The sequence below is a fragment of the Etheostoma cragini genome, chromosome 4 (genome assembly GCF_013103735.1).
Source record: "Etheostoma cragini isolate CJK2018 chromosome 4, CSU_Ecrag_1.0, whole genome shotgun sequence".
Classification (NCBI taxonomy): Eukaryota; Metazoa; Chordata; class Actinopteri; order Perciformes; family Percidae; genus Etheostoma; species Etheostoma cragini.
The window spans coordinates 17,041,774-17,054,637 of NC_048410.1; the positions used below are offsets into that span (position 1 = coordinate 17,041,774).

Consider the following 12,864-nt stretch of genomic DNA (forward strand, 5'->3'; position numbering starts at 1 on the left):
ATGGAAAACCAAAAAAAGCGAGTAGACCCGAGGCGAGTCGAGTAGATACCACGCAGTGGAAAACCGCCATAAGAGAACTGGTGAGCCTAAGGCCATCAGAACGAGGCTCTTTTGACTGACTGATGAAAGCCTGCTGTGTGATGATGAAGGAGTGCCGGATGCTGCATTCACTTTATGAACACTTAAAACCACTCTCACCTCTTGTTTTACCACACACATTCACAACATGTACATAAAAATCGTGAGAAAGTAGGTAAGTGGGTTTCCCTGGGTTTCAATGACAAAAAATAATAACATTAAGCTCCTACGGAAAGGCCTTTAATATTCTATATAGTGCTACTTAAGCCTTATTGGCTACAGTGGCCCCTCCCCCCCCCCGAAAACATACTGTCAGACTCAAGAAGTCCGACAACACTCACTGCAAAGCTGTCTCACATCTAGTAAAGCTACCAACGACCACACTTAAATAACAATGGAGTCAACTATGATGATATTTTTTTTTTTTTTTTACTATCTTCAAAGGCGTTTGATCAGATTCCTTTGGGATCTAGTAGTAATGTGTTGGCATGGTTTTAAATCCCACAGACTTTAAACTTTACTAACCTGTATGTAGTTTTAACAAAACAAACTTTTTACTTGTCTGCCGCAAAAAAATGAGTGCAGAGTTAAAAGCTGTCATAAATATAATAACCTGCTATGCCGTGCTAGGAGAGCTCTATGTCTATGTCCATGTCCATAATGCAAAGACAAAAATAAATTGAGCAATCAAAAAAAAAAAAAAAAAAATCTAAATGATTGCTAACTTTTGCTATATAGACCCAGGTCATCTTGTGTTGTACATTGAGGTATTATAGTAATTAAAACTCAACAGCCATTTGCGCAGAAGGAGATGACACTTCGGGGAAATTGTATTTCCCCCCCCACCACCGACTGTGAGCATTTGCCTAAATTAAACCCATTTCTCACTGGCAGGCTCATATAATGAGGGCAATACATGCAAGAAAGAAATTAGCTTGATAAACCATCCCATGTTGTGTGGACTCAAAACAGTGAAAGGAGCCCAAAAACAACTTTCAGAACATTTGCAATAGTGAAATGCTATGACTTTATTTATTAAATGTTTTTTAAAGAGCTATAATTAAAAAGATTAAAGAATTAAAGATGACAACTGAGGTCACTGGTTTGTTTCAGCCTCCACAGGTTTCCAGAGGCCGGCTCCATACATTTAAACTGCGGGAATGGCGAATGGGATAGATAGGGGAGGCTGCAGGTACAAAATGTGCTTCATCACTGGAAGAATGACACCTCAGACAGATAAATACAAGCAAGCTAACCCACGTCTACAGCAAAAACATCTCTGATAACTACAGATTATTAGACCATACTGTCTACATATTAACTACAACCAGATACATATTAACCAAAGAAATCTGCAAACAAAGTAAAAGTAGATGTTGAGCTTACCTGCGTATTCTGATACCAAAAAAGCAAAGCAAACCAACTATATCTGCCAAGTAATTTTGCTGAAGGGTAATCCAGGGATGCTGCATCCTATAGAGCTCAGACAATAGACTGAGCCAAAACAAAATCCCTGTAGTTCTCTAGTGGCATAAACAAAGTTTATGAATGCTGCACCAAGGAGGTGGGGTTAGAGACCAAAAGCTCCAATATAAATGTTCTGAACTCAATCTCACGCAGGCACATTCCCTTCCCTAACTGCTTTGTTGCTGTAAGGCCAACCTGGGAATGGACCTGCAGAAATTCAAGGTAAAAAACATCTTCTGCATTATTTTCTAGGTGCACTCAAGGTTACAGCCTCTACTTGAATGCTACGTTTGGAATTTGAGCGTTCCCCTTATAAATTGGGAGGTGGTCACTGCAGATTTGAAAAGATGTGGGGGGAAAATTCACTTAATGCAACACTGAATGGCAGGTCACACTACAACAAAAGCCCTGAGCCGCTCATATGAGCCCTATTTGATCACAGTCCTTTAGAGAACTGTCGGTCTCTGTTTTGCCGATATTTGTGCCTCTCCCACTCTGTCTCACTCTCTCGCTCAGAGCCAAACCGCACACAAACCACTTTGTACAACCTTTGGTGTTGCTACACTACTGCACGGTGCAGCATTATTCCATTAAGGGGATTATTTCAGAACATCTGACCTTCAACAAGGTTGTCACTGGCGATGAACCAAGAAGAAATGAACAGAAATGATGATGGGCACAGACCTCTATGGAAGTTGGCAGGATTAAGTGACAGACATAGATAAACAGTAAACCAGTCAATACAACACAGGCTGGAACAAAAATGTCGAGACACGGCAAGATTAAAATCAAGTCCAGGGAATACAAAAAACTGTGCAACATCCACTACAGACAATCAAGAATCAGCCCAGTGTGATTGTCTGGGAAGGGGTCAAACGGAGGGTCACTAATGCAAATTTTTTTAAATTACATGACAAGTGACAAACATGAAATTAGACTAATAACTTGTTTTGTTTTCAATTGAAATGAGAATTTCGGGCTAAACTTTGGAACTGACATATTTTATTCAGTATTATGCTTAGAATGAACTTACATTAAAAAATGCATCTGTACCTAGAAAACCAACTTACTTTAGCTCACATTTATTCAACAGCTACATCACTGCAAATCTTTAAATGACCTTCACCATGCTGATCATTAAATACATTATATTATATTTACTGGTAACTGCTTTGTAGTTCTCTACTTCTGGTCATTTCTGGTAATTCACAACATGTCAGATCATCTCAATGATCCTGTTAACAGCTCCACGGCCCTCTGCTTCAGCTGCTGATACGCCAACGTTCGTTTACAAACCATCTTGGCTGAGCAAACAGACACCAGTTTGCAATGCACCTGTACAGGTAGTAGACAACCGTTTTCTTTTACAGTTTGGCGCGCACACGCACGCACTAAAGTCTAAAAATGAGGAGCCTGCAAAAAAAGAAAAAAGAAATAAAAGAAGCCTCCACACTCATTGATTTTAAGGGGGACGAGTAAGAAGAGGTTGTAGTGATGGGACACTTTACGTTTTAAGGGCGTTATTGTCGCAATAGCGCACCCTGGTTCAAACTCAGTCTATCTTTTCTTATGCACACAGCGCCTAAGGTCATCACAAGTTCTATCAGCCTTGAGGATCAAATAATAATTGACAGATACTGGATAAAAAGACACCACATACTGAGTGCTTGGCAATATCAGCAATGAGAGCCGCTTTGCACAGTGCTGTACATCGAGTATGGTTGTGTGACCGACGCAAGCTTGCACTTTTCTTCTGTGCTACAGTACACAGGGCTCTTTTTCTCTCCCTTACTCCTCCACTGCATAGGCAGCACAAGGCCATGAAAGATTGGAGGCAAAGTGACGTCCTCTGGTTTATCCTCCCTGAAAGCCTTCGCATGCTCTCAGTTCCACATGAGGGATCTGATGAAAGCCGTTTGTCAGTGCGCCACTTAATTATCAGCCAGAAGAAGAGCCTCTGATGCTATCCTCTGACAATGGCTCACAGCAGCCTGCTGACTACAGTGCCCACTAACAATGAAGAACTGACTGCAGCTACTAATGGTGACGGGGTAGTGCCAACTGTCCACTTAAGAGTAAGACAAATTAAGTAACAGCACAGGAAGCCTTGTGTGTGCTTCTTCCATGTATATTCTTTTCTTAATAGGCTTAAGTAGCAAGAAACACATTTTAGCTCTTTATACCAAGACCATAAAATGTGATGTTTGAAGAACAAAATGCAAAACAGAACAGAAGGCCTACTAAAAACACATTATATTGAGGAGAGGAAAAACTGAGACATTTTGACCTTATATTTCTTCTGCATGTCTATACAAACATTATAGAGCTAATGCTGCAGCTCACTACGCATGTTACCATCAGACTGCAAATAAATTAAAACATCACATGCATTCCTTAACCTTTTATCTTTGCACAGTCATATCCTTGTGTCTGGCTGTAGAGAAACAAATGGTGACTAGGGATGTAACGATCGGTTACTAATTAATTTTAATGTGAAGATTAAAACTGGTTGAGATAAAAAAAAAAAAAAAAATCTTTAAAAAGAATCGTGATGCAATTTTTAAAAACAGCCTAGGGCATGATGCTAGTTAAGGTAACGTTAGCCTGCTGCTTTAGATGGCTTAAACACAGATACAATTTGTAAAAAAAACTGTATTTCACTCTAACGGACTCCAACACAGGGACGTACAACAGTCTGCAGCTAAAGACACAAAGGAAACTAGCTGCACTTAAAGACAGCATTGACATTGCTTAACAGCAAATGACTGGTCACAAAAGTTGTTGTTCTAAGTTATTACATTTTAAATAAATTATTTAAATTTGACAATATGGCAGATGGCCTGAATGTCAAATCAGAATTCAGTTGTGTTCTTGTCATGCAACTCACTCTTACATTTACTTCAGTTGTCCCTAGTTTCTTGAATACACTCGGTTACTACACCATCAGAGAAAAAGGTAAGCCATTTACCATCATCTGTATTAATCTGATCTCATACTTAGCTTTTCATTAGCAAAGTACATTACAGTACATGTCCATGACAGACACAGGGTGATGACTCAGAGTAACCTTGGACTCCCCACAGTAACCTGTCAGCATGGAGCAAATCCACAAAGGAAAGGCAAGAAGCAACGTCTCATTTTAAATCACTGCTCTGCTCTTACTAACAAACTCTATAAAAAAGACTAAGAGAAGCTCTTCTTCTGTAATATGTATTAGATTTGGTTTTCTTCTGAAAGAAAATCACAGACCCACCCTACAGTCCATTAGCCAAGTTAATGCAGAGCTGCCAGACTTGCTGACCCATTAATAATACATTGCAGTGGTCAAAAGAGGCCAGACACCTCCGTGCACCCCTTCATCCCTCTACACGGCCACATTAATGGACTAATTCAGATGCAATTAACTGGTGGGGAGAGGCTGTGGCCTTGCGGCTGGTGTAGCACAGGCTGAAGGGCTTACAGCCAGGGCTCGGATTATAATCACTGTGAGCACACACAAAACACACACTCACAAAACAATTTACATACTACAAGAAAGGAGCCAATGCATTTGTAGAAACACAGAATGTAGCTTTCATATTTATCTGTAGAAAAAGTAAGTGGCCCTCGGGTACATAATCTATTTTAGCCTATGTCTCGCTAAAATACTACCACCAGATAAACATGCTATAAACCTATTTTTCTGGTCACTTGGATGCAGTGGAAACAATCTATAAATGACATTTTACCACCTTTGAAGTTGATATGGCAAACTTGTTGGCAACCAGTTATATAATATAATTGTATAGAGCCACTTTAAACAACAGCAAATGGTTATATTTAATGTGAAGACCTTCCTAATGGCAAATCTGCAAAGTGGAAAATGCATTGCAATTTCATTTACTTTATTTTATTTTATGTTTGTCCATTTCAGCAAGTTTTATTCAAAAATGTGGCTGCAGAAATCGGCTCTTAGAGAATGTGACGTTGACAAATGAGCAATTACAGGAGCGATATTCACGTGTCACATCTGTGGCCGGCATGACCCATGATTAGCCCTACTGATGCTGAATGTGAGTTGGAGAGCCATGCCTGTCAACACAGGCGCCTGGGAAGGCAACGTGGCCCATTCTGGCATGTCATCCATCACTGGTTCCACTCGGCTTCCACAGCTGTGTCACTGTCCCCCTCTCACAGACTGCTGACCCCACTGAGGACGCACCAGCAGGATGATCAAATATCTCTCTAGGATAAGAGACAGCCATCCTGCCTCACTGACAAGGAAGAGGACATAAAAAAACCTTCCCTACACATCCTCTGCCATTGTGACATCTTTATCAATAAGTAGCATTTAATGGTAGGCAGCAGCAGAGTCGTATAGAGACTCAAGGCTGCTCGCCTTTCATTCGAAAAAGGCAGGGATTGTGAGGAGCTGTGAAGCCATTAGATGCTGGAGGCAGACACAGACGGTGACAGGGTTAAATAATTGCCAGAGAAGAGAGAGGGCGGATCAAAACAAAGATGAAATGGAACAACATCAGCCAGACATATTTCCAAGATAATTACTTGCCATGCAGATTTCATCAGCATGGCAATCATCAGGGCTAGCATATGACTTTTAAAATTCTATCTCTATCAGGCGTGAGTGGCTTACAGTCTGGATGTAAGGCAGCACGGCTGTCACTCTAACTCCTAGTTTCTACTGGTTGGAGAACGACTGCGGATCGGCTCCGCTGCGTGTCGGCTCCGTGCTCCGCTGTCCGTCAACACCCACCAGGTCTGGATTTTGTTGTGGAACGGCTGCGGCATTGACTGACAGCTGAAGTCTCGAGGACCCACGAGATCTTGCAAATTCATATATAATAGAACCACAAAACCAACAACAGTTTGTTTCCATCCGGAGGAGTAGAGGGGAAACAACTCTGTGCTATGTTTTCAAGGAGTATTGCAATTATTTTGGTTCTGTGCTCGACTGTCTTTCACGCTCTATCTGCCGTGTGCTGAATTGTTGCGGAGCTCTCAGGCATCCGGCAAAAATAGAAGCTCTGCGTATCCGCTCTAGAGGGCTGCGAATCGCCGGAGCTGGGACGGAGTCGGAACACAGCCGTTCTGCAGTCAGTGAAACTACATACATTGACTTTTATGAAAACCCAATCGCTCAACTGCCGTTCCAAAGTGGATCAGCAGACGTTCCACAACCGGTGGAAATTAGGAGTAAGTGGATATTCAGTGGAGAACTTACCTCAGTCAAGCTACAGACCTTTGACCCTATCAGCAGTCTCAGGATGCAGTACTTTTTTTTTTTTTTTTTTTTTTTTTTTTAAGATCCTTCTTCAGTCTCTGCTAATTAGTCCTGTAGCCTCTTTTCCAAAAAGGAAAAGCTGCATTTGAGCTACAATACAGTGTTGGCAGATAAATTAGCTGCATGCTTCACAGGAGGCAACTGTTCTTCAGGGAGAGCTGGCTACCTTAATTATGAAAACTATTAATTATATTTTTAAAAAGGCCAGGAGAAAAAAATCTAATCAATCAGACTTGTACTAAAAAGATATATGTTAAAATTAAATCACACCATGTTAACACTTTTCTAAAATTACATTTTCTACCCAGGCAAAGCTGGCAGCAGTAGCCAGTCAAACCCAGCCTAGATGAATTTAACAGGGCATAGTCAGTGTTAAAGGCATATTCCAAGGACTTTGATCTATTTATAGCACACAGAATTCATCAGAGCACCCCTCTCCTGCAAAAATCAGTGGCCACACAAGAGGCCGTGTTACAAGGCACCATCTGTGATTCCAATGTCAACAAAGGTATACAGATATACAGACTGAACAGCCGTTATGGTACAACTCCATTATTCAGTCTGACGTTAGCTTCTTATTAGCAGTTTCCTGGAGGGGAGGATTTGATTTTACCCTAACCAATCACTTGACTGTTGCATCCGGAGGCTCTAACTGTGTTAGACTGAATACAAATATGTACAGAGAACAGCAGTTAATATAGAGATACAAGTTTTGGAAAGACAATATGCTTCTAAAATCGCACACATGGTGATGTGTCCAGGTACAAGAAAATAATAGACAAGGACGGGTTGAATATTTCCAGCGAACAAGATAAGAGTTCACTGAGAGCATTGTTCTTGTGTTTAAGCACAACAGAGAGGCATTGTCACTGTTTAACATGGACAGATTTCAAAGAAAAACTGTGTTCATTATCTCAAAGGCAAATAGTGTAGGTAATTAAGATTTATTGCAGACTGTGTTGGCTCAACCTAGCTTGTGTTTACTGCACCCTTTTAATGGCCTAGGGATGTCATGTAAACTAGTTAGCTAACTTAGCTTACTTATGACCATTAACATGGTTACTTTGTTTTCACATAGTAGTTATTTTCAATTTAATATTAAATTGTAAAAACAAGACAAAAACAGATTTGTTTGGATTTTACAATAATAAATCCGTTGAGGATGAAAAATGACATTTTTACATGTCATATAGAAATGTAAAAATCTAACTTAATATCTACACCTGGGAATTCATTGGTATTAGTTCAAATTTACAGTTTGGGCTTTTAATCTTCACCGGAATAAACATCATAGTATGAAAAGTAATTTTTAAATGATGAAAACATTCCTGATTTCTTTTGAGGGGATGGAATTCACAGACATTCTCAGCAATATTAAGCTCTAACTGTACATACACTGCTTTCCACAAAGGTTACAGCAAACCAAGTAGAAAAATGATGGAGGGCAAAAGGCCACTTACTGGGAAAATTGAGTTAAAATACTGGGAAAACAAAGTGCTATTTTTGTCTAAATCTTTATAGCCACACAATGATGACTAAAGAGTTTCTGAGCCCCATGGCCCTTAATCTTCCCCTCTGAAGAATCTAAGAACTAGTAATGATTTTTCCGGTTATGAGTTGTGTGCTACAAATTCCAGTTCATAATTTTAACTGTGACACTGGGTATGCTTTTCTTGCCCAACTGCACTACAAGCTACATGTCTGTGACAAAGAAAGGGCACGGCTTATTGGAGGTGATGATCTCAGTCCCCAAATAAATGGACAGCTCTGGAGAAGACCTTGAAATACAGATCCGACCCCGTTTCCAGTTATTAAAGAGTCAGCTACTCTGGAGTTCTCATATTCAAACTCCTATCCAACTGAGATAAACGCCAAGCCATAACTAACTAGAGGACAAAGGGAACTAGCTACCCAACAGACATGTCTACTCTGACAAAGCTACTACTCCCTTTGACTGTCATATTCCTTCATAACTACTAACTGAAGAGCTAGCCTCAGCAGTATATACTGATTAGGTGTGTTTTTAAAGGCCTAAAGCAGTGACTAAGAATGTGTACAGGGATCAACAGCCCATCATTGTCCAGTATCTTCTGCATTATAAATGATTCTTAGGAAAAAAAGAAAAAACATGGCAGCCCAAGTGGTGCGCCCCAGCCTGTGAGTCACATATCGACTTTAACAGATCTCATTATCACAGAGGAGGAAGTTCACTGAATCTATTGATGACCATGGTCAAATGCATTTACAACCCGCTGCTGTATTTGTATCAATGACTAAAAAGAGCAGATGGGAGGGAGATGTTAAGGATTAATAGCTGTATAAAATGATAACATAAGCCATATATGTAGGCGTTGAACTGAGAGGCCATAGCAATGACTGTCAGAAAGACAACTACAGTTTCAAGTAAAATTGAAGCCAACATCTCTACACAGGCCTGCAGGCCACAAGAGGAAGCGATAGAAGCCTCGGGCCTTTTATGTTCTGCACTGCAGTCAGCACTTCACTCAGCGGAGTGTGGGGACAGCAGCTCCTGCCAAAATGTATCTGTGCCAAGGCCTGCCAGCCTGCTCTCCCCGCCCACTCTAAAGGGCCAGAGCGTGAGCGGTGGGGCGCTGGTAGGCGGGTGCAAGGTGAGGCTGGTGGGCGGGTGGCCAGGCTGGAGCTTCCTGACACGGGAACTCGCCTCACAGCATGATCAAACTGGCTGCCGAGTGAATCACTACCCCTCCCACCACCTGACAAAGTCAGCGCCAGGCCGGTACGCAGCCACTTTTGCAGTCTCTACAATTAACAGGCAATCCAGGATGAGACAAAATACTGCTCTATCACTTCATCACATTCCATCTCAGCCAAGGGTCATATGACGCTGAACTGAAAAAGAGAAATTGATGAACTTCTTCAAAAGGATCATTTTGGACTTAGGGTTGATGGGTTGGTTTCAAAAGGAACAGAGGAGCGCTCTAAATATGTATGTGCTACTGAAAAATTCAGTATCAGCAAAGTGCTTAACATTTAAATGTTTGCTTTACGGTGTAATGATGATACAGGCTTAGAAAGTAGATGAAGGTATCAGAGGGTGTAGCACCGAAGCAATTTTACACTTTCAGATTTCAGGCCGTGCAAACCTAAGCTTGAGGTGGGAGATAGGGGCAGGAAGCACAAATTCTCATACCTGACCAATCTTATTTAAATAAGCAACAGGAGCAGGGATTTTCTGAGCTGTGGCTAGTCACTAGTCAGAAGCAGGAACATTATCTCCAGAGTAAATAATGTCCTGGAGGACGAGTAGCTACCCAAATCGCTTCTTAAAAAATAGAAAACTGCTCCGGGCTGCTATTATTAAGCCTTAGATCCAATGGGAAGTTGAACCTTTGATCTGTTTAGGGTACTGTGTATTTGCATTTTATAATGAGATCAAAGCCAGGTCCAGGGCCCCTGCAGAAGGCAGCTCTGTGCCCCATCTCTGCACACTGTAGGACTTACAGACGAAAACTATATTTCCCTGTTAACAAGATCGTGTAAGAGCTATGAGCCTCAGTGAAAATGCAATGGGAGATTCAATGCTTGTTAGGCAATCAACAATATCCTACATTCTTTTCCAGCTAATTTTCTTTTCTGTACACAGGTGTGAACAAAAAAAGTAAATAAAATCATGCCAGTAGCAAAAATCTCCTCAACAGTTAAAGTTCAAGAGAAAACATTTCAAGCATTTTTAAACTGGTTGAGAATTGCTCCACATTTTCTTTGGCATTCTTCACCTGGAAGAAATGCAAAGGGGAATTTAAACACTTTGCCTGAAGTGAGCCTACAGGAAGTGGAGATGAGCATGGGGGGGGTCAACATTTCAGAGTATCTGTGGAGTCTCTACCTAATACTGTTCTTGACCAGTTTTTGAACAGAAAATATACCAGAAAAGAAAAGTCACACAAACTGTCACTCGTTCTTTGGCTAAGGTGAGCAGGGTGTCATATTTTCTGATGGCCTGCACTCAGCTGGAGCTGAGAGAAGGGCCATGCAGATCCATTAGGGAGCTCTGTTTGCTTAAATCAGCCCATCCAGTATAAAGGTATTACTGTAGCAACACTTGAGAGCTTAAATGTAGTAGTAAGCGTGAATACAGGGAATGTATTTGCAGATACCATTCAAAGTCAATAGTTATATATATGAAAGAAAATAGAGCTGTAACAATTTCAAATTTCAATGACCAATTAATTGTCTCAAAAATAATTGCAATTCATTTGTCTCTTTCAGTCCAATTTTAAAATATTTATTTATGTATTACTGTCGCAAAAGGTTTGGAATGAATCCGAGAATACGTCTTTTGGTTATATCATTATACTTGTGACCCAGATAATGTATTAACACAGGTACACAGCCTATGAAGAAAAGCTTGCATCTATGATCATAAAACATTGTGTTCTTCTCTTAAATTAACAGCAAAAAGGACAATTACCATCCATACTTGAACAGCCATACCCATTAGAACCTTAGCTAATGTTAGCAATTAATTGTGGTTAAACAATGAAATGGCAATAATTTTGGAAACAAAATAATATTTCGATGAGATAATAATTTAATAATTGTTACAGGCCAAACAAAGAACTTTACCTTCTAATAAAATATTTGCTCAAATGCATTTATTGTAATGTAGACTGTTAGGTAACAAATACTTTAACTGCATTACCTTTCTGATAAGTTAGTTCAACATATTACACATGGGTTTCCTACATCTTCTGGAAATTTACAATCTGAGTTTAAATCACATAATGCTTGTTATGTAAAAAGTTTAAAAAATGTATTCTTTTCATGATGTGCATTTTGATTTATTAAAAACATCTCACCGGACTGTACAAAACCTCTTATAATTTAATGCTTTCAACAAATAATGCAGACACAGGTCATTATTTGACACTGGTTCCCCATCACTTTAAGTTATAACTTTAATTATTATTAATTTATCACTTAAACCTGGATTCTGATGTTTTAAAGTTTTGTTTGTCTCCCTGTGATGCATTTTGGTTGGAGTGATTTTTACACTTGTTATTTATATATTTGACATCGACCCTGTTCAGCACTTTGGTCAACTGTTGTTGTTTTTACATGTGCTATAGAAATAAAATTGATATTGACATTGACATTAAGCTCCACCAGACTTTAGCATCTAAAACACTGACCAATACTAATTGACACATCAACACTCACACTAACCTTAATAAACTCTTAACCAGTATGGTTTTTTCAGACTGCTCTGCGCTACAGCCCACCATGATACATCCACGTAGAAGTAGACTAGGGGGGAACCCCCACCCCTGCAGCTGTCCTTTTGAAGTGTCTTGAAAACACGCGTCTGCAAACAATTGCCCCACAAAGTTGTAGCGAAAGTGAGAGCTAATTCACTAATCATGGCACGCAAGCTTCCATGAAGAGGGAGATTTGAGAATGACAGATAGACTTGAAAACCAAATTCAGCTCTTATTTCATTCATTCTATTACTAATCATACCCAAAAAAATCCACATTTTAAAAATCTTTTCTGTGAATAAAAAAAAAAGGTTTAATACCTAATTGACGAATGAATGAACATGACTTCTCTTATGCAGTAGATTCTTAAATCTGAAAGTGACCATACGTTGTAAGTAATACAGCATACGTTATAAGTATTAAAAGTCTCATCATTGTGAAGCACTCATGATGGAAAGAAAGACACGTTCTTCTGACCTTGGAGTGGGAGAGCACTCTTCCCATTCACCTTTTAATCTCACAGGAAGAATCCGGGCCCTTTTACATTGCCTTTAATGGCTTTGAAATATAAGGGACTTGAGCAACAGATATAAGTTATAATCCGTACCACATAGGAACAGTATACTGCACTATAGACAAGTGCTGCAAGTAAAGCCTATACTCCTCTAGGAAATGTTTATTATTGTTTTAATCCTAGTATAAGAAATATCCTTAAAGTCCTCATATTATGACTTTTTGCTTTTTCCCTGTCCTTTGTTGTGTTATTTATCTTTTTTGTGCACGTTATAGGTTAAAGTG

At 39.8% G+C, this 12,864-nt stretch overlaps 1 protein-coding gene across 2 annotated transcripts in view; it reads right to left on the minus strand.

Moving 5' to 3' along the window:
• foxj3 (forkhead box J3) overlaps positions 1 to 12,864 on the minus strand; it is a 40,893-nt gene that overhangs the window by 22,940 nt on the left and 5,089 nt on the right. The gene's annotated exons all lie outside the window — the stretch shown is intronic.